At 37.9% G+C, this 22,984-nt stretch overlaps 1 protein-coding gene across 5 annotated transcripts in view; it reads left to right on the forward strand.

The window, feature by feature from the left end:
• Window positions 1–22,984, forward strand: part of tenm2a (teneurin transmembrane protein 2a) — a 646,939-nt gene that overhangs the window by 151,316 nt on the left and 472,639 nt on the right. For all 5 annotated transcript variants that reach the window (XM_058798657.1, XM_058798659.1, XM_058798660.1 and 2 more), the window contains exon 4: window positions 15,425–15,525. The gene's annotated coding sequence lies outside the window, so the exon portion shown is untranslated. The remainder of the gene's footprint in view (window positions 1–15,424; window positions 15,526–22,984) is intronic.

Raw genomic sequence — 22,984 nt, forward strand, 5'->3', positions numbered from 1 at the left:
AAAGCTGCGTCCTGCATGGAATGTAATTGAACCTCTGTCTAAAGTCTGTTTTTAGTGATAAAGGTGTGCGGTAGAAATGTGAACGCAGCTAAAACGAGACGTTGCGATATTGAGTTGCATTGAAAGGTTAAACGGTGACAAGAACAACACGGATTTGCACTCTCTGATTGTAGAAAACAGTTACACACTGTTTACCTCCGTGACCTGCAGCTTCACCGCAATCTATCATTGATAATAGTTTATATTGGCAAATGCATAAGATGCTGACGCAGAGGGAAAACAATGCTTCAAGCCGCTTGCCAAGCTAATTGCCATGTCTAATAAAATGGACTTTGTAAGTCACATCAAAAGAGCATCTTTCATCTTTTTATTGCAACATCTATAAATTCGCACATTCTTTTGTCCTCAGGACTGAAGTGATCAAGGTGATATCTGGCATCTGGGTTGCTGCCAGGAAGGAGACCGCCAGATGTTTTGGCAGTTCGGGCAATGAATTGTAGCCTCTGTCTGGGGTTTGAGGGGCAGCTGTCTGGTCATTCAGTCTAGTCTGCTCAGTGACAACAAAGTTATTAAGAAATAGCATTATTTTGGTATTTTATACAATACTGTTTAAAAGTTTGGGGTTGGTTTTTATTTTTTTGGAAAGAAGTCTCTTATGCGCACCAAGGCAAGAAATATTATTGTGATTTTTAATAATCGTTTCTATTTGAATATATTTGAACTCAATTTATTCCTGTCATGGCAAAGCTGTAGTTTCTGCAGTCATTACTCTTAGTCTTCAGTGTCACATGATCCTTCAGAAATCATTCTCAAGAAATATTTATAGTATTATCAATGTTGAATCAGTTCCAATAGTGAAGACACTTGTGTTGCTTAATGTTTTTTTTTTTTTTTGCTGAAATTGTGAGACTTTTTTTTTGCGTGAATAGAAAGTGCAAAAGAACAGCATTTATTTTTTCATTCTAAATGCCTTTACTGTCATCATTTCCCTGCATGCATGAATAAATTAATAAAATAAAGCAGCTAGTAAATGAACTAACTCATGTTCGGGGGAGTCATGCAATGTATTTTTTCTTGTAGTTGTTTCTGTATACAGTTGGCATTCAAGAAAGTATATTAATATTGATAAATGGCAAACTTCATTTACATACATAAATGATATATAGAGTTAGAAATTAAAATTGATTTGAAATTAAATGTTATTTTAATGTTGCAAAACGAGTGGGCATAACTCACCCATACATTATCAAGTAAATTAGATGTCTCTGTGTGTCTAATAAAGACACCTACATGCAAGATCATTTTGATTGCATTTATGCAATATTTATATGTATATTACACAGATACAAATAAATATGAAGAAATATGAATATAGTTTTAAAAGGTTAAAGAGAAGTGTGAGTTTCTTGAAGAGAATTGGTGCTGTACACATCTTAACCTATAAAGAAAGAGGCACTCGGGAAGAGATGCTGAGTAAATTACTTCATACTCCATTACAATGAGGATTTCAGTCTCATCATATTCTTTACCCGTTTAAACACATAACCTTTTATAATTCTCCATACAAATACGCCCTTTCAGAGGAAGATATGATAATCAAGGCAGGATAATATTTCCATAAAGCCACGTTATGCAGCGCACACACACACAGACGGATACACACAGTAATTATCATGTCAATGGGAAAGCATTGTTTTAATAGCTACTGGTGAAATGGGTTGAATAAAAAGGGCAGCTTTCTTCCCCGAATCCCTCCCTGGATATTAATTATTGCTGAATTTCAATTAAGTTCCCACATTTAACGAATAGCAGCTCTTACTGAGGTGCTCGGCAATTTGTGTCCATTAGGATAGCCGTTCAGTGTTCATCCCATTCACTGGGTTCTCTGTTTATCGCTCTGATTTATCAGACCTCTATGTCCCTCTTGTTTTATGTTTCACCCTCTGTCTCTACACCAATATTGCTCTGTTTCTCTCTGACTTTGTTTCCTATTCACTCGTTTTTAGCTTTACTGTCTCTGTCTCTGGTGGGATTTTCAAGCAAGTGTATTTGCATCCTAATAAGGGTTGAATGTGCGGTAGCTCCATTGTTTAAGTGGTTAAAATACGATGTTTGTAATTATTCTCCCATTAACATTCATAGGACACATTGCCCTTAGCTTTTTCCTTTAGTAACTAGAGTCAAGTGTGGCCATCCGAGACTCTCGAGTCTTCTCTTTCGCGTTTGTCTATCATACTTTCTTCTATTATCTCTAAGCCAGAGCATGTCCTTCATGTACACTCTGAGAGCTTTATTAGCTTTGTCTCATTTCTTTTTACTTCTCCTTTCACTGCAATTGCATCCCTTTTTCTTCCAACTGACAATTTGTGTCCATTTATGAATATAGTGTTTGTCAGGGATGTCTTGATGAGTTTGGGAGGCTCTTTGTTCTTCGTGCTGGTTTATCTGTGCTGCTTGTTTGTTTGTTTGTGTGTTAGTGAATAAAAGATTGAAAGAGGTGAGTGGGCTAGCATGCAGATCTTGAAAGCACACTGGTAAAACCAGTAAATGATGCATTGTTTTATTTCATCCCTTACAATACTACAAGGTTTTTACACAACCTCTGATATTAAGAGTGTATATGTGAGTAATAATTGAGCCTAGATTGTTGAATTATTGAAACTGAATGCACACCCAGATGCATTATTTTTCAATTCCAGTGTCCAGGGTCCATTACTATTTATATTTTATTATTATTTTTAGTTAATTGTGTCTTTTTACAGAACATAGTAGGTGAATCTCATGCAATTTTGTAAAAATTTAATTAGTTAGTTAAAAAACTAGTTAGTTCCTTGCTCATCTATGGTCTTCATTCAGGAATCCTCAGTCGGAGGTTACTTAAAACTACTTAAGGTTTTTGCACAACTTCAGCTTTTGAGACTGTAAAGAGTCAGACCATTGAATTTTTTTACTTTAACAGAATTAGCGCACGTCAAGATAGGTTTCTGCTAATTAACTAATTAATTCAACTTTTCATTAGCATCACTTATTTAATTTTTTTACATTTACTGTATTTTTATTTTATATTATATTTGAAGTTTTTTTTCTTTTTTTTTGTTTGAAGAGCATAATGGGTGAATCTATAATTATTTATTTATTTTCCGTCTGTCTGTCTATTACGGGTATCTAACTATCTACACTCCTAAAAATAAAGGTGCTTAAAAGTTTTCACAGCGATGCCATAGAAGAACCAGTTTTGGTTCCACAAAGAACCATTCATTCAATGGTTCTTTAAAGAACCATCTCTTTCTTACCTTTTTATAATCTGAAGAACCTTCTTTCGCCACAAAGAACCTTTTGAGAAACAGAAAGGTTCTTCAGATGTTAAAGGTTTTTTATGGAACCATTTACTTGTAGAGTGTAGTACAAAAATGATGTGTTAAGCGGTCCTCATTTAGGCATCCTCAGCCAAGTTTTCATTTGTTGTGCCAGAGCGCAGGGAATCAGCCCAGCAAGTCTTTTAAAAGGCCGTGATTTAGCTGCATGTCAGCTGTGTGTGTTTTTTTTTTTTTTTAATAAACAGGCATTCAAACAAATGAATAAATAAAATGAGTATACATCATCTGCGGCTCTGTGAATGTTGTAATATATGGCTAGCATTGCAGCTGGACCACTCCGCTTTGCCCTGTTGTTGACAACATGTGGACGTCATGTCATGATGAGGAGGACGGAAAGCCATAATTTATTTTGGGGAGAGTGAATATGATTCATCCTGGAATTGTTGCCATAAGGTGAGTAAATAAATCATTGTTGAGAAATATTAAAACTCTGAGCTCTTTTCCCTGATGGCATCCCCTCCTCTTGCCTCTAATGTGTAAGTCAACATGTTTCTCGCTTCCTTCATTTCCCGCTCTCTTCTCCTCTTTCAGGCAGCTTTTACAAGCTCACACATACAATGCATGTATGAATGGCGTGAAATTTTCATCAGCTTCAGAGAATCGATTCCAATTAAACATCAAATAGATATTCTCTTTCCTCTTGGTTTACTTTGCCCTCCTTCTCTCTCTCTTTTTCCCTTTTCTTGTGTTGTTCTTTCCCTCTTCATAACCTCCTACATTTCCTCTTTCTGCTTTACTTTTGCATCCTCTTACATTTATAATGCATTGTTGCCCGAGGCAACAATGTAATTCAATATATTTAATATAAACTCTCTCTCTACACATATACATGTATTGCATCAAAGAGCATATCGTTTTATCTTCAACTTACCTCTAAAGATTTATTTTAATATTTGGAAAAGGAAAATCATCCCTTGTTTATTATTCCAGCCAACAATATTTAACCTTTTAATATATAATTTTTGTTATCTCGTATTATCTTTTCTTTAATCTCACTTTATAGGGAAACATAGCTAGCGTAGCTAATATTAGACGTAATAATGATCATATTCTTGGCTCTAAACACAAAGCTGAGCTTTGTTATTAAAAGCCAGCTGTTTTTGTTCATTGGAAACAGCCCTTTTTCTTATTAACAGTGTGGCTTGGGAAGTAACCCAATACAGGCCACAATGTTTGTGTCATTGTTTTCTAGTAAAATTCAGTGCATTTGTAATACCTTTAGCATTGTGCTTATTCTCATTTTGTCTTCAAGATAGGCTTTAGTCAGTCAGCAAACTAGCTTCTCCCTCTCCCACATTAATAAACTGACCTTTGAGACCTGGCCTCATGTAGAGCTGCACGATTTACATAAAGTCATAATACGTCTTATGTCCTTTTATGCCCCCTGTGGTTTATAGATGGCATGTCTAACAATATTCCTCAGAAATATCTCAGTCCCAGACCTCCGTATCTGCATAATCATACTGTAATGAATAATATATGTTTGGTGACATTAAAAATAACCACTTTCTATTAGGGATCTCCAATTACACCACAATATGCCTTGAATTTGCATACAGTGATTAATAATTAAATTCATGTAATTAACTAACCAATAACTGGCATAATTGAGTAATTATCAAGCCGTATTCATAGGCCCTGATTTATGTCCCACTTATAAAATATCTTTGCTTCAAGTTTCTGCTGTAAAAGTGAAATGACTTTTTTTTTTAATGTTGAGAAACTTTGTCCTGTCCTAATGTAATGTGCTGAAACTATATGCAATTTTATTTTATTTCATTTTATTTATTTATTATTATTATTATTTTTATTTTTTTATTTTTTTGGTATGGCTAGTGGTATATAAATTGCCCTTCTCAGCTTTAACATATATTTAATTCAAGAAATAACCATGCAGTATTGAGCTCGGTAGAATTTCCCTGAGGCTTTCGTCCGTTCATTCAAGCGTAGGAATAGCATATTCATTAGCGTGAGCTTTATTGGCTAAACAGGCGGAAGGAGCAGTCTCCTCTGAATCAATGGTGAATGGGAACGTTCAGTTAGATGCATCAAGTTCTCTCTGACTGCGGCTTCGGCGAAGGCACATACTCTGCAAATTCCGCGGGTCTCATTTTCCCGCGTCTCAGTCTTTTAGCAGTGGGGATTACTTTGAAGCAGTGCTTAAATTGATCCATTAAGTGGGTTATTGATCAGGCTGGGAGACCCACGGGGCTGCTCCATTGGGCTCCCTCAAGTCTGAATAACTTTGCAGAGACACTGAATCATATGGAGGGAATCTAATTGAAAGTGTGAGAGTATTCGTGCAAACGGTTGAAAATGACATTAGCTCGCACAGACAGCCCTATCGTGCTGAATCAGAGATGAGTACATTTTCACCTGCCACCCTAGAGAGTGGGCCAGAAAGAATATTAAAATATGTATGCGTATTAAATGAAGTTATATTCTGCTGTCCTTAGAGGTGAAGTGTGTCATTTTTCAGTGTTAAAATAAAGACATCCGTAGGGTCATTTCTCTGAAAACTGTAAATACTGTGTCATTGTAGTGCTATTAAAACATTTCTCTGTTTGGCATGAGTTTGGGAGAGGACCATTTTGTTAGTAGTAAATGTAGCAATTGTGTTCGGGAAAGTTGTTTTTTGGGGGCTGGAGGTGTTTAAATCACAGTTTAAGCTTTGAAGACTAACGCTATAGTTTGAGATTGGTTCGTCAGCAAACCGTTAGCATTAAAGCTCTAGGTCAGTGCAGATCAGCCAAACCAGCCATGAATCATGACAGGTCCATTATATGCTGAAGTCTGTTTGCTGATGGATGTCAAACATATGGCAAACTTTGTCAATAGTGACACTATCCCCACATGTGAGAATAAATATGTGCAGTGCTTTACGGAGTGTGTAGGAGGATTGATTGGATGTGTTTGGCCTCACAGTGACACTGAGCTAGAGAGCATCTCTTTTTTTGTGTGTAAATAAAACTTATTTGATGTTTATTTACTGTATGTGCGGATTCTCTGCTTTCTCGGTTTTGTAGGATAATAATGAACTCTTACTCCTTTATATCGCTTTCTTTTTTGAACAATGCTTATTGCTTACATATTTATTTGGACTCATAATCTCAAAGTTGCAGTATTTAAACTGTGTCACCTGGTTAATGTAGGAAACTGTACAATTATTTATGCAACCATATGCTCGGAAATTTGTCTTGGTGAAATATGTATCATTTAGTACATATTTGGAAACTGTTGGTGAAACGTTTCTTTTTAAATGTTTTTTTTTATATTACCTGAAGCAGTATTCCCATAAAGGGAAAAGTGGGGTAAAAGTGAACCAGTAAGCTTCAAATTCAAATGCAGGAAATACTTTCCCATTGGTCTTGTTGAGAAATCTGAAGTGTGGGCCGAATGTCTTTGTAGGGAATCTGCTTGATCATTTTCTTTTGAAAAGAGGGGTTTTCTTTTTCAGCTCAGCTCCCTCAGATTCTTCAAAGTTATGTAGTGAAGAAGCTCCTTCAGCCTCACAGAGCCGGAGAAACTGTAAGGAGAGAGTAACATTTCATATTTCCATGCAACCTTAATTGGATTGTGGAATTAGTGCATTGTTTTTTCAATCAACTATGGGATATTTCCTCTGTTTTTTTTTTTTGTGGCATTTTGAATGCATTTTTTCCATGCTAGATATATTTAAGAAAATATTATTAATATGCAGTAAAATAAGTCTTTGAGTCTCTAATTAAATTTGGGAATCTCATTTCACCTTGACTAGAGGATAAATTAAAGTGACAGTTAACCCCAAAATGTAATCATTTACTCACTCTCATGTCGTTCTGAAACATTTATATGCAGTTTGGGGATTTACAGGTATTTTTAAGATTGTTGTTGTCCAAAATAAATGATTCCTAGTAAAAAAAAAAAAAAAAAATGCCATAATTTATTTAAAATACAATACTAATTATTATTCAAATCCATTTACATATTTATTGACTTATCACTTAAGACTTACTGATATAAAATTATAATCAAACTTTATTTGGATTATTTTATTATTGCACAATGCACATTTCTTTATATTATCCCTAAAATGTGTTTTAATATCACTAATAACAAGGATTGTATGATCTCTGTATAATATCAGTCTTCAAATGCATGACATTTAAAGTGTACCTGAAGTAAACTTGCAGTTGTTCCACTTGAGCAGCATCAAAAATAATTAAGTATATCTTTAGCTGGACCTCAGCACTAATTCAGCACAATTAAAGTGCATTAGGCATAAAATTAGTTGTTCCACTTAAGGAGACTTTAAGTATACTAGTTTAGTATACCAAAAGTACAAATGCATGCAGGGCAGTTAAATTAAGCACATAAATATGTAAATGCATTTGTACTCAATTTATACTTACTCTAGCACAAAATAAATGTATTCCAAATACATTTTAGTTTTTTTCTTCCACTAGGGAATGCATATTTGCATTGACTCTCATTGTCCAAAATAAATGATTCCTAGTAAAAAAAAAAAAAAAAAATGCCATAATTTATTTAAAATACAATACTAATTATTATTCAAATCCATTTACATATTTATTGACTTATCACTTAAGACTTACTGATATAAAATTATAATCAAACTTTATTTGGATTATTTTATTATTGCACAATGCACATTTCTTTATATTATCCCTAAAATGTGTTTTAATATCACTAATAACAAGGATTGTATGATCTCTGTATAATATCAGTCTTCAAATGCATGACATTTAAAGTGTACCTGAAGTAAACTTGCAGTTGTTCCACTTGAGCAGCATCAAAAATAATTAAGTATATCTTTAGCTGGACCTCAGCACTAATTCAGCACAATTAAAGTGCATTAGGCATAAAATTAGTTGTTCCACTTAAGGAGACTTTAAGTATACTAGTTTAGTATACCAAAAGTACAAATGCATGCAGGGCAGTTAAATTAAGCACATAAATATGTAAATGCATTTGTACTCAATTTATACTTACTCTAGCACAAAATAAATGTATTCCAAATACATTTTAGTTTTTTTTCTTCCACTAGGGAATGCATATTTGCATTGACTCTCATTGTACAAAATAAATAAATAAATAAATAAATAAATATATATATATATATATATATATATATATATATATATATATATATATGTAATATCATCTTTTATGTTCTGCAGTTTTGAAAAGATGAATTATGAGGGTGAGTAAATGATGACAGAATTTTCATTTTGGGTGAACTATCCCTTTAAGTAGCTTACAGCTTACCCACTGTGCCTAATTTGTGTGTGATATGGCATTTTATTATTGCCTGTGTTACTTGTGCACTTTCTTGGTTCTGCAGTGTTTTGCAAACAAATAATTTGTGTAGCTGAAGACGCCTCTTGCCCTCATTAACATCAGTGCCATGTGGATCCATTTTGGTGTTATGAGTTCTGCCATTTAAACTAAAAATTTTCAATCTCAGGCAGAATTTTGCAGAGATGTGAACATGCCATAAGTTTTAGTGAAAAAATGCTCTGTGCTCAACCGCATGGAGGTGTTAGCGGTTACTGAAAGAGCCCTATCAGCATTGTGCCCTTGAGCGAGGCACTTAACCCCAGGCTGCTCCAGAGGGACTCTCCCTACAATCAGTGTAATACAAGTCACTTCCAATAAAAATAGCTAATAATAAAACTCCAATCCCAGACACCCAAGTAGCAGCTGCATCTTTCCAGGGCAAGCGCCATCGACTGTGGTTTCTCAGCAGTATAGCATGCATTCTGAGTGCGGTTTTGAGCACTGATCTAATAGCCCACTAATAAGAGCACATTCCTCATCCAGAACATCTCATTAATAGTCTGTTGACATCTGAAAATAAATATAAATGCAAATATTGACTTCTTGTATAGATTACAGGAAGACTGTGGGAGGAGAAGCTCACATGCTCACAGAGTTTGTGCTGGAGCGAGAGAGATGTCACCTCTTTCTGTGCATGTAATGAGCTGCACGTGACATACTGCAGAAGAGCTAAAACAAAGCTGACAGAAATCCCATCAACCTGTCCGAAAGTGTCAGCTCTGTAATTTAGATGTAAGTACTGTATGTATGAGGTGACTGAACGTGTGGGTGTTTGGGCACATGCAAGCATATGTGTGCATATCGGGGTGTGTTTACACATGTAATTGCTTATCTGTGGTGTTTGTGTGTGTGAGTGTGTGCTCATGCATGTGCATGTGTGTGCATGTATGTGTGCCTGCTGAGACCGCAGCAAGAGACGCACCTGCCAGCTAGGGGAACAATTAGAGGCACAGTGAGGAGACGGCGGGATTGCTCTGAGGCTGTTGCTTCACGCCTGCACAGTGCCACTAGAAAAGTGTGTGAGAAAAAGAGACGCACGCAGTCTCCAACAATCTCTTTACTGCCTGCATGTGTGATTTCCTCTCTTGCAGCAAGCAGTTCAGTTTCTCTCATTGTTTTGCTCTCATTCTTTGTTATTCAGGGGAGTTGAGGTTATTCGTGGAACATTAGTAATGTCGGTTAGCTACTGCATCATCTTGACACAAAGTAGCTTTTTTCTTTATAATCAATGATATATTAATAAAGTAAGTCTATACACCTTTCAAAAGTTTGGTTTAATGTTATGATCACTAAGGCTGCATTTATGTGAGAGAGAGAGAAATATTTGAGAAATATTGTGAAATATTTCTACAATTTATAATAACTGTTTTCTATTTCATTGTATATTTTAAAATGTAATTTATTCAAATGATGAAAAGTTTAAATTTCAGCATCAATACTCCTGTCTTCGGTGTCACATGATCCTTCAGAAATCATTCTAAAATGCTGATTTGCTGCTCAAGAAACATTTCTCATTATTATCAAACTTTCAGGATTCTTTGATAAATAGAAAGTTCAAAACAAAAACATAAAAAAAAAAAAAAACATTTTGTAACAATGTGAAAGTCTCTATTGTATAATCTTTATAGTATTTATTATATTAATTTATTATTAAATATTTAAAAAATGTTATTGCCCTCAAACACACGCACACGCATATAATAATCAATAATAATTTTAATAATGTAATTTGTTTAATGTAAAAAGGGATTTTAAATTTATATATGTATGTGTGTACAGTTTGTCTGTCTGTCATTTGCAAATCATTTGTAAATGTGCTTTTGATAAAATAATATTAGAACAAGCATTTTCCTTTGTAAAAAGGTTCATGAGCAATTACTGTTTTGTTTTATTTTTTTATTTTATTTTTATTGTGCCATGACCCCATATTATTATTGCATATAATATAACATGCAATAATATATGACATCTCCAATCTTTTTCCAACAGAGACTATACATTGTTCCTTCCAAACCATAGAGTGTGACATTAGAAGATTCTGTTGTAACAAGACAATTAGTTGCACCTCTGCTTGAAATTAACTAAACTATGTAAAGTCATGTGTTAATGAGAACCACTGGCTCTATTTCAGCTGGAAAAGACTGGGAATAGACAAGTAGTCTGAGTGATGATGGCAAGACTTCAGCCTTTTATCCTAGACACAGGGCATGGTGGCCCATTAGCATGGCTGGGCTCCTCTCATCATCTGTTATTGAGTTAAATGTGTTTGGAACTGATACCACGATGAGCCAAGTGAAGCAGAATAACCGTGATCAATCTGGCTGCTCCAATCAAAGCAACCCAGAATTAAGGCACTCATTAAATCAATGATTTGTGACCTTTGAGTTGTTACAGCATACAGATCTTCCTATGCAGCGTTACTGCTCGTCCCATCACGTCGTGTCATTCAATTCAGTCATATACCCCTCTCATGTGCTGTTTTTAAACTGGACGCCCATCAATTACATTACTAAGTCAAGCGCAGTAACCCAAGATGTTTGAAAGCGATCTCTTTGACGGTTGTTGTCTACCAAACAGCACGGCATCAGTACATCACGGATTAACTGCTGCTGCCACGTATCCGTCAAACCTCAGGTCCAGTAATGCGTCTTTTAGAGATAGAGTTCCTAATTGACGTGATGAAGCGGCCTTAGAGATCCGTTTCCCCCGAGTGATGTTCCAGACGCGCTCTGACTGTCCCGCTATCTCTTTCATAGGCGTATGCGGTTAAACGCGGATGTAAAGACCTTCTGGATATCCGAGGGCAGGATATTATTATGATCATGGGAATTTGAGTGGGGAGAGAAAATCATAATAAAAAAAACAAAACATCAAAAAGCTGCTTACAAAGTGGTCAGGTCGGCAAAGTCGCCCACCGCAGCGGCTTTCATCCGGTAAGATAATAGGCCCGTGGACCTTTTCAAAAGACATTGTTTCACATAATGACAAGGTTGGGACGATCCATGAAAGCTTTAAAACCCCTTCATTTCTGAAACTTGACAGCTGCAGAGAGAAAACGGACGCTTTAAAGTCAGTGCCAAGGCTTGGAAGGTATATCAGTAGATGGTGATGGAATGCTACAAAGCATAATTTATTCAAGATCATATAGTTCATTTTCCTGTTACACAGATCAACATACATTTCCTCTGATGTACTAAATCCTCCATGTCTGCTTTAGCACCCCATATATTTGTTTAACTTGGGTTTGTGCCTCCTAATTAGGACATGATGAGAGTGAATGGCAGTTTTTAAATTGGCAGAGTTGCTCATTTGGACTCCTATTATTACGTTCGTGTCAGCTAAAGAGGCGCACGACGATGAATATAACAAATGAAAGTCTTTTATTAATAATCCACAGTAGAAATCCAGGAGAAAGGGGTTGCAAAACACACATGGTAAACTCAATAGCAGACAAACAGTGGAGGGAGAACACAGGCTTATATAATCAACATAATCAAGGGAGAACAGAAACAGGTGTGGGGCTAATTAACCAATGAGGGAACAGAAGAAACTAGGTTAACATGTGACAAAACACCCCCCTCCCGGAAAGGCGTGTCCCCGCGCCGACAAAAACAGTCCAACAGAGGAGGGAGGTTGGGGGGTTCTGGAGGTGGGCGAGGAGCAAGAGGAGGGCAGGCAATGGGAAAGGGGCAAAACCAAAAGTTAGTCCAAGGGGGAGTGGAGGGTGGGAGGAACCAGGGAGGAGCCTGAAGCAGGAGAAGCCAGGTGGTTTTCCAGAGGCCAGCAAGGATGGCGGCCCACGGCGGAGTCGACGGTGGGAGGAGCCATGGTGGAGAATGGTCCGACGACACCAGGGGGCCGACTGACGGAGACTGCGCTGCTGGAGAAGGAGACCCAGGTGGAACGGGGCAGACGGAGAGCCGGGGCGGAACTGAGGATCCGGAGGGCCAAGGCGGAGCTGAAGGCTCAGGCGACTGAGGCGGAGGCGGGATCCGGAAGACCACGGTGGAGCCAGTGCGACTGAGGACGCAGGTGGAGCCGGAGGGAAGGAGGAGCCTGACAGAGCCGGAGGGATGGAGTGACGAGGCAAAGCCAGAGGAGTGGAATCCCGAGGCGGCGGATGGTCGACGACGGTGGAGCCGGTGGGATGACGGGCAACGGTGGAGACGAGGGAGCTAGGAGCCGAGGTGAAGCCGATGGGTCGGAGGACCGAGGTGTAGTCGAGGACTCGGAGGCTGGAAGTGGAGACAGGGGATCCGCACGTCTGGGCTGAGCTGAAGACTGGAAGTCCCGAGGTGGCGGAGTGGAGCGCATGGCAGGCGCTGACTGAGGGTGAGCTGAGGGACTGACAGGCATCAGCGGAGATGGAGGCGAAGAACTGGCTGGCTTGAGAGGAGGCGGGAGAGGGAGGCTGGGAGGGACCACAGAAGGACTTGAGCTGGACAGAACCAGCGGAGACTCTTGAGGGCGCTCTGGAAGCGTGGAGGTAGGGAGGCGTCTTCGTGGCGCAGGCACTGGGGGGCGCTCTTGAAGCACGGACTCTTGGATGCGCTCTGGAAGCGCGGAGGTAGGGAGGCGCCTTCGTGGCGCTCTTGAAGCGCGGAGCTGGACGGAACCAGCGGAGACACAGGAGATTCAGGGCTGGACGGAACCAGCGGAGACACAGGAGATTCAGGGACACAGGTTTGTACTTCTCCCCACCAGTCAATAAGGTCTGTCTGGGAAAATTTCTCTCAGTTCCTCTTCCTATTTCCCAGAGATCAGTTGCAGCTCACCCTCAGTCGTAGGAGTGTGGGCGGGGCTTCCCTCCAAGCCCTCGAGTTTCACCAAAACTCCCTTGGCGACGGATGATGTTGCCGGCTCACGCACTTGGTCAGAGGATGGTTGTGGTTCAGTCGCAGCGGGCTCAGGCGCTCCGTCTGAAGTGGGCTCAGGCAGTATCTCCGTAGATCGGGGTGACGGCTGGCTGGTCTCTGGTTCGGGAGTGGGGCTGGAGTCGTCCTCGGGGGGGGGCAGACAGAGAAAAACAGTCCATTATTCTCCAGCACCCACTCCACACAAGCGGCGAAATCCTCTTTGGGACCGTTCTCTGGTAGGCGTGCCTTACACTGCTCGCTCAGGCTGATGATGTAAAAAACACAGAGCGAGCGGTCCGGGAAGTGTGTAAGGCACGCCAGATCGAGAAAGTCCCTTGTATGGTCCTCCAGCGAACGGTCCATCTGCTTCAGGCATAGGAGTTGGACGGCGGGCAGATCCATTCCGGGAGAGGAAAAAAGAAAAAAGAAATAAAGAAAAACGCCGCTTAATTACTCACTGTTTCGGTCTGCTATTCTGTAACGTTACGTGTCAGCTAAAGAGGCGCACGATGATGAATAGAACAAATGAAACAAATCCACAGTAGAAATCCAGGAGAAAGGGGCTGCAAAACACACATGGTAAACTCAATAGCAGACAAACAGTGGAGGGAGAACACAGGCTTATATAATCAACGTAATCAAGGGAGAACAGAAACAGGTGTGGGGCTAATTAACCAATGAGGGAACAGAAGAAACTAGGTTAACATGTGACACCTATATTTATCACTGTAATAACAGTCACCTCCATGCATGCTTAATTATTGACATGGCAGTGTTGTACAGTAACTTGGCAACAGCAACCTCACATGCTAACTGTTGATTGGATGAAGGTTGTTTGAATCTATATGCTGAGAAGATTTCTTTTAAGATGTTGTGTGTGTGTGTGTGAAGATGCATGTGAATGTACGTCTCATTTTATGCATGATAGATGGTGTGTTGGCAGTATACGGTTTTAACAGTGGGGCTTCAGGTATGATCCAGTGTGCGGCTCCAGAGGTGGTCCACTTCCCAGCATCCTCTAGTGAAAAGCCAATACAAAATTTGTCAAACCTAATTTAGTTTATCACAAATGACTGTAAAACTCAAGTAAATACATTAGTCAAAAGGTTTGGGAACACTCTAAATAATGAGATAAAGCCATTTATGTCCTGGAACAGACTGAAAAAAAAAAAAATCTAATTAATAATCTATATACAAACATCAGATCAGTGAAGGTTAAATGACTTTCAGAGTGCAATGTAGTGTTTACTCACCTTTTTTTAGTTTATGGATTTATTTTTGTGATAATTCAACAAAAGCTTTGATAGTTTGTCAGTGCACAGTTCATTTCACCAAAATTTTTTTTAAATTAGCTGTCTTGGTAATGAAAACAAATTTACATTTAAAATGGTTGAGTATTTAAAAGAGCAGGTATCTTGTTTTTACTACTATATTCCTGATCATTATATTCATCAAAACACTGTTTCGTGATGTAGTCCTAATTTGTTTTGTTATTAAATGAATAGTTCACCCCAAAAATGAAATTGCTGAAACTTTACTGACCCTCAGGTCATCCAAGATGAGTTTGTTTCTTGTTTGGGACAGATTTGGAGAAATCACTTGCTCACCAGTGGATCCTGTGCAGTGAATGCGTGCCGTCAGAATAAGAGTCCAAACAGCTAATCCATCTTTAAAGTGTTTTAAACCATTGTTTCTGGCTAAAATACAGATCGGTGAAAAAGTCCATTCCCTGTCATCTTCTCACATCAAAATCCACCAACATAGAAAGCAATATTATGGATTGAGAACTCGAAGTATAAATGTCTTGATGAACTTGTTAATTACTAACATGCATTTTTTTTTTTTCTACAGAAGACTTTATTGTTGGACTGGAGTGGTGTGGATTATTGTGTTTTTATCAGCTGTTTGGACTCTCATTCTGACGGCACCCATCCACTGCAGTGGATCCATTGGTGAGCAAGTGATGTAATGCTAGATTTCTCCAAATCTGTTCTGATGAAGAAACAAACTCATTTACACCTTGAATGGCCCAAGGGTGAGTAAATTGTCAGAAAATTTTTATTTTCAGGTGAACTATGCCTTTAAAAATAGTTGGTCTATGTATATGCATTTAGCATGAAATGATTGATTATACTCGTGCATGGTTACCATTCATGTAGAGCACGCTGGAATCCTTTTTGATGCAGCTCTCATACATACTGTTGGTCTAGTTCTACTTTTCAGCTTTGAAGTGTTTGCTTTGAAATATTTTTTCTAAACATCACACACTCATCTTCCTACTTGCTCATCCACCTCTCAATTTCAGCTAATTATGACAAACAAGTGTTTTCTAATATGCATACCGATGGAAAACTATCTAGAAACTACACTTGTTACCCAGATGCTTCAGTTCTATGCAGTCTCTACAGCAAAGGCTTGTGGAAAGCAACGTTATTGTGATGGATAACAGCATGGAGGTCACGGTCCTTGACAAATATTCTATGCCATTTAATGATTTTTTAATGTATGAAATACAGGGCTGGAATAACAGCAGTAAACTAGATCTATTCAAAATACATCTCTGTGCATACCGACCAACTCAGCCATTCTTTGGGAATACACAAGACAAGAGGATGACATAGAGGCGGCAATTATTTTGCGTGCGGAGAGGCTTCATAACTCAATAAGAACATAGCTGTGAATGATTTATTCTGCTGTTCACAGGAGTACAGGCATAAATCAGCCAACTCACCTGTCCTCGTCGCTTATTTATGGTCTCTGTTATTTATAGTCCGTGCTGTGGGGTAATCAATATACTTTATTTTAATTACATTTTACTTCTCAACACTGTGTCCAGCAGCTCATTTTTATGTTGAAAACATTCATTAACATGTGGAAAGCGAAATGATTCACAAGTCAGCCTGTGCTCCGATGGAGGGGGATCAGAGTGGTAAGAGAAAGGACAGAGCGTTCTGTGTCGTATCTACAGTATAAAAAAAAAAGGAAAAAATCGTGTGGCAGGTTGTTAGAAATCGAATCTTTGTATTCATATTAGTTTCGTATTGTTTGAGCAACTTTTGAAAAACCTTTCAATAAAATAAATATTTAATGTGATGTAACATAACCATCTAATAAAAAAAAGTAACACTTGCCTTACACCTTGAATTAAAGTGCATGTACTGTACACATCTTAATCAGCGTTTTCAAAAAAGTATTATATGGGTCAATATCACTATAAAGTGCCTTTGAGACTTCACAATATCCAAAATAAAAATATGAGATTTTCTATTAAACTTCATATTTGTTGTATTAAGGAGACTGCAGGCTGTTAGAATTGTATATTGGTCAAGCTCCAGCACTTTTTATAAAATAACTGCAAGCAGACAATTTTCGAGTAAACCACAAAATATGTCCACCCTGTCATGGACAAATTCAAAGTAGAGTATATACATTTTCATTACATAGTGATTATAAAATGTATATTTTCAGAAAGATATTTTGTCCCTTTCTCAAGAATACATTTTACTTAGTGGGAAAAGTTTTTTGAAAAATTGAAATTACTGTACTGCAACATATTTGTATCAAATGACAAAGATATCTGGACAAACTTTCAATGAATACTAACTGGCTTAATCACATTAAAAAAATCACATAAAAGGTTTTGCTAACTAGTTTAAATAATTTTATTTTCATAAAAGATGAAGATGACAGGGTGGACAAATGCATTAATGTGTGAAGAGAACATCAGATAAACAACAGAAACAACAAAAATGATTTCAGAAATATATATTCTACACTGCAACTGTAAATTGTAAATTGATTTAAAAGGGCATTTTTAAATTTATAAGGCCATTTATTCTCACCTTATTAGATGAATGCATCATATTTTGTCAAATTCTTACATGACACTATGGGGCTGGTCCAAATCAAATTTGGACCAAAATATATATATTAATTTACACAGACTGTATACACTTCACTTAGAATTGCATAAAACCTTTGAGATTAATGGGTTTTAAATGGGTATTAATGGATTTTTAAAAATGTAATATTAAATTATGAAAGTAATAAAAATTGAAATGATACTCTAAATATGAAACTAAAGCCACTCATTAGATTTGTTAAAAACACGGATTCATTCAGTAACGAAACACTGCTTTGTGTTGCTCAGAGATGCACAACAGTTTCACTGTGGATTTTTTTGAACTATTTTCTTTGGAGAAATAGAACAAAAATGGACAATATTGACAGTACTGTGTTTACGACGAGGTGACTGTGTCGGATTGTGCAGTCGCGCGCAGTTGTTCTCCACCGACTGCGCTGATCAAAAGCATGATGGGAAACGACTGACTGACGACACAGCTTAATGCTCATTGGTTCAGACAACCTTGATGCTGCATTCTCTTCTAAAATGTTTTATTTTTTTTTACCAGGTTTCAAGTGATTATGTATTTAAATTATGCATGAATGTTCCCAAACACTATGACAGTGCGATCTATGTGTGAGATATGTGTATGTATGTATATGAATACATGTTTGTATTCAAGTAAAAATGAATGACAAATACACCTTTCGTATGGAATTAAATAGCAAGCACTTTGATAGTCTTGTTCATCATATTTAAATGATATAAAAGCAACAGAACTGAAATTATATCACATTTATTAGCAGCACAGCACATGAGTGAGAATAACGCGATATCCGCCTTTGATCTCGTATGTATCTGTTCCACTTCGAGAGCTCAGAACTGTCTGTCTTGACTGTGCTTATTTCACTCCTCCCCTCACTGCAGCCGTCTATTCTCGAGGCGCGTCTCAAACAAGCCTAAAGCTGCCATGGATTCCAGACCTTCAGCCGTCAGTCTGAAGGTCTGGCTACGCGAGACTACACACAATATGACCGACTTTGATTTGGTGGACATTTTTTAATAACCAGTAAATCTGTTTTGTTATTTTTTCCCCTAAGAAATAATGAATAGTTTGTCTACTTTTTAAAATAATTTTCAGTAACTTCACTCTTTTAATGAAGCTTTTTTCCTCCGCTTTTGAAGATCAGGACAGTTGTATCATCCTGACTTTCTTTTTTTTTTCTTTTTTTCCACTTTATGCACCCAGGAAAATAACAAAATTAATTTTAATTCAGAAACTAAAAACATGATTGTCATAGATGATGTATCTAAAAAGAGTAACTGTATGTATGAATTGCATTTTTAATCTATTTTGGAACTAATTCATAGGACCAAAACGAGCATCTCATCTTTATCCCATGGATGTTTGGATTTGGTCCTGGAGAGTTCTAGTTTTACGTCAACCAGCCATCATTTTAGCAGTTAGTCTTAAGAACATGAAGTAATACACCTCAGAAGAACATTTATTAATGTGTAAATACATGGTGCATTTGTGCCTTTTTTATGGTCATGATGACTCAGTAGTTACGTCTTCAAGCTTTCATGTTCCGACACATGGGAATCTTGAGATTTCATCCAGAAAACAAGATCAGTAAAGGGTAATCTGATCTCTTGCAGTAACACAGATTTGTTTCTCTGTTGTCACCATCATCTGCAACTGTGGAAACCTCCGTGTGCGGCTCTCATCCAGAATGATAGCAATCTAATCTCCTCTATAACCATTGCTGCTCCTGAGGGATGTCTCCCACCGTCTGAAGTCCTGAAAAACACCCCGTAAAGCAAATTCTGGATCAACAGCATTTACATTGGGTAGTCGTGTTTGCTAGGACTCCTGATATTTGCCCAAAAGAGATTATTCCAAACAGCAGGCGATGTCTTGTTTATTGTTTGGATGGCAGAGAAGGGGGCGTCTAATTCCGAAGCCAGGAGAATTAACATGGAACTGTCCACCACGCCAGTCTAATCCAGGACTTTACACCCAGGAAGACGAAGAGTGGCCTGCCAGAATGAGGCAGAGCCAAACACACCATGGCAGGATTTCAACACCGGTACTTTTATTCTTTTTGATGTGACTGCCATCTGCTTTTCCCAACCCTCACATTATTTCCCTTCTAGAAATTTGTGGAGCTGCTTTCCAAGAAGGATGGCTGAAATTGTTGTGACATGTACCTTGTTGGTTTTCGGACATTTTTTGTACTCTGTTGACTCCAAGGTTTATCCGCCATGGGGAATACATTTGTTCCAAATAATAACCAAGTATTATTTCAAGATTACTCAGACAAATGGACACAGCGAAATGTTGTACTTTACAGTGTGTAACATTTTTGCTCCAGACTTTGCCTGGCTACGGGATGTTATTCATGTACTGGACTCATGTTTCACAGACAATCTACTTTTACGCGAGTTTTTGTTATAAATCATAAGACATTTTGAATGATTGGGTGCATTTAAAAATGCATTACCACCTCAGGTGTGCATTATATTCTAATAATTCAACGGCCCATGGTTGAATAATTTCTTACATATTTACTATTATTATTAAATAAATGCAGACATTGCTTTTTGAATGAAATATTGCAGCTTGCACATCTGGTAATGGATTTGCATACTTGTGTATTAGTGTTTTTTTTTATTTATTTTTTTTACCATTGTTAAATGTACACTTACATAATCATAGCGTGTCTCATTTCATATTAAAGGTAAGTCTGAAAGGTATGCACTTGTAATTTTTCAGAAATGTCAGGCTCTCTGTAGTAATGGAGTCATGTTTTTCATTTTCATGTGAGATATTGCACACTGGCCCAGCACTGCCATTGGCAGAGAGACCCTGTCAAACACTCCCATAATGCTATATCACCAAAGGAAAGAGTCATTCCTTATACCAGGAGGCTCTTTGGGGTGAGAGTGGAGGTGCTATCTTTCACTATAGGTACATTATTATTATTGACCTGTCTGGTTTAGCATAGATGTGTTTGTTTGGACTGGAATATTGATGAAATGCCAGCAGAGTTCATCTGATTGGGAGCTTTAGAGGTTTATGACACATTGTGACATTTTATCTTATTTTATGCATTTTCATTTTGATTTTATATCACGTTTGAAGATATGAAGTTATTTTATGACCTTAAAAATAAATGTCATTATTTGTTGCCACAAACACACACACACAAACTACGCTGTGGAGCCCAGCAACTTCACTGTGGTTTTTAATTTTCTCACTGTATTCTGTGTTGTCTGCCAAAGTTAAAAATCCTGGCATAGGTTGAAAGGAGAAAGTGAGGGTAGTGAGAACTAGAATGACTGACTAGCATCATTCTGCTGGCTACTCCTTATTCATCAAAAACACACATGTAATATTCAGAGAGATATATGCTGTACCGTAAAAAAACAAAACAAAAAAAACATCAAAAACATTTTTTCTTTGTGTCTTAATTTGCACATTTTGGATCAATTTTGTTGATAGATTCTGAAAACTCACAAATATCAACCAATAAAGATTGTGATTTCTGTGATTTTTCTCTCTGAACTGTCTGTCTGCTTCAGGTGTAGAGGATAGTCTGCAGTTCTGCTCATGAACAGGTGAGGCAGTATTGAATCAATAATACTAGACTCCCACCAGCTCTTCCAGTGTTTAGCAGCTGCTTAGTATGCAAACAAACATGCAAAGCAGAATGGATTGGATATATTTGTCAAGGATTTATAGTACAGGGCCTTCCTCAAAGAGAAAAGTTTACTTTTGACACTCCTCAAAGTCTATGTATCTGGACTGAGCCTTTTTGTCTACTTGTACTATTTTTTTCAGATCACTCATACAACTTTTTTTTTTTTTTTTTAAAGTTTACTTCAAGTTTCAAGGTGTTATTGTACATCTATCTATACAGCATTCCAGGAGGTAGACCTGAAAATTCAGTCCCTGTTTTGCATTTCGGCAGTGGGTCGTATAAATAGCACTAGGTGTTTTTTTTTTTTTATTATTATTTTTTTTTACTTGAACTCCCACAGAGTTACGATGTTGAGAGTGATTTTTAATAAGACTCCATGCTTTGAAGAGCTTGTGTGAATGTCCTTTGTAATGTTGAAACAACATGGCACATTTCAAAATGCTGTTTGATCCCTTCCAGCTTTACCACACAATGCAATAACTGTCAAAGTGGTGCGAGATAGAAATGAGCGAATAACAACCCTTTAAATACCAGCAAAATGAATCGACTGTTTTTCCATTTGCACTGGCAAGTTAAAAAGGATTTTGGAGCGCGGTATCTGGCATGCAATTATTACACAGAGCATGTCGGCAGATTTCCATAGGGATTCTTACTTAACTGAGTCAAGTGTGTGAAGAGCTCAGAATTAAAAAGGGCATTGTAGCTGCAAACACTTCAGACTAAATCGACACCCTTCAGTGATGCAATGTGGGGATTCTCTCGTGTATAAGTTTATTGCGCCGCATTGCTTTATCCGTGACATTTTGATCTTGTGCGTTCGTTTTGATTTTGTCTTTTGTTACGGTTGTGGATACAGTCGAGGAACACATCAATGTCCTTCCGATGTGAGCACGGTGACCCAATTGACCTCCGAAGGCGTCCAATGAGCTGCTCATCACTCACGGCAGGACCTCTGGCACTCTAGTTATTACACTCACCCACTCTTCTCTCATTCCCTCGTCTTGGATCGTTCACCTGGAAAAGCCAAGTGGATTTCTGTTCCTCTTTTCTTCACAATGTCTAAGTCTCCTTGCCGTCCCCGTCTGCCCTTTCTCCAAGCAATCATTAGGATAACAACACATTCACTGTCATTCACCGACAGACTTTTGTACTCTCCAGTTTATAAATGTGAACAATAAGCTTTCAGCGATTGAATTCATCTTAACGGAGTGCTTTTTTTACCCGGAGGCAAAGAGTAACGCCACATCGTTGCTTTCAATAGGGCCATGTCCTTCTCCTTTCACTTCTTCCTCGGGAGGACTGATGATGTCGACTTATTTGAGGCTGATATTTTTCTCAAGCTAACCGCTCTGCCCTCAGCTTCTTTGAGAGCAGCTATTTGATTTTGATGCTCTCTCTCTCTAGGCCCCGCTCAATTGTGCCGAATGATCTCTGAGAGTGTGGACTATGAGATCCTATCTGCTGAGGCCACGTCCATGTCACTGCATTCTTCTTCCTTCTCCATTACTTCAGGCTGTCCACCAATCAAAAACCTTCCTTCTATTTAATTGCATGAAGGTCAACGACAATGATGTGACAACTTATTAGAAACCGCAACTGATGTCGTTGATTTCATAGCCGTCTTTTCCTCGGCGCTTGGTTTCCAGGCAATCACCAAGCGTGCTATTTATTAATTTCATGGTTCACGGAGCATCAGACACTATAAATAGGTGAGGATGGTTGTGAAATCCCTCACAATCTTAACAGTCCTCCTTTATGAGTGTTGTCAGTATGGAGTATCTTGAGTGTGTACGTGTTTGCTTGTATATAGTGGCCTCAAGAAATATCCAGACACTTAAGTCACACTTAAAGTGCCCCTATTCT

This window comes from Onychostoma macrolepis, chromosome 14 (genome assembly GCF_012432095.1).
Source record: "Onychostoma macrolepis isolate SWU-2019 chromosome 14, ASM1243209v1, whole genome shotgun sequence".
In the NCBI taxonomy this organism is placed as follows: Eukaryota; Metazoa; Chordata; class Actinopteri; order Cypriniformes; family Cyprinidae; genus Onychostoma; species Onychostoma macrolepis.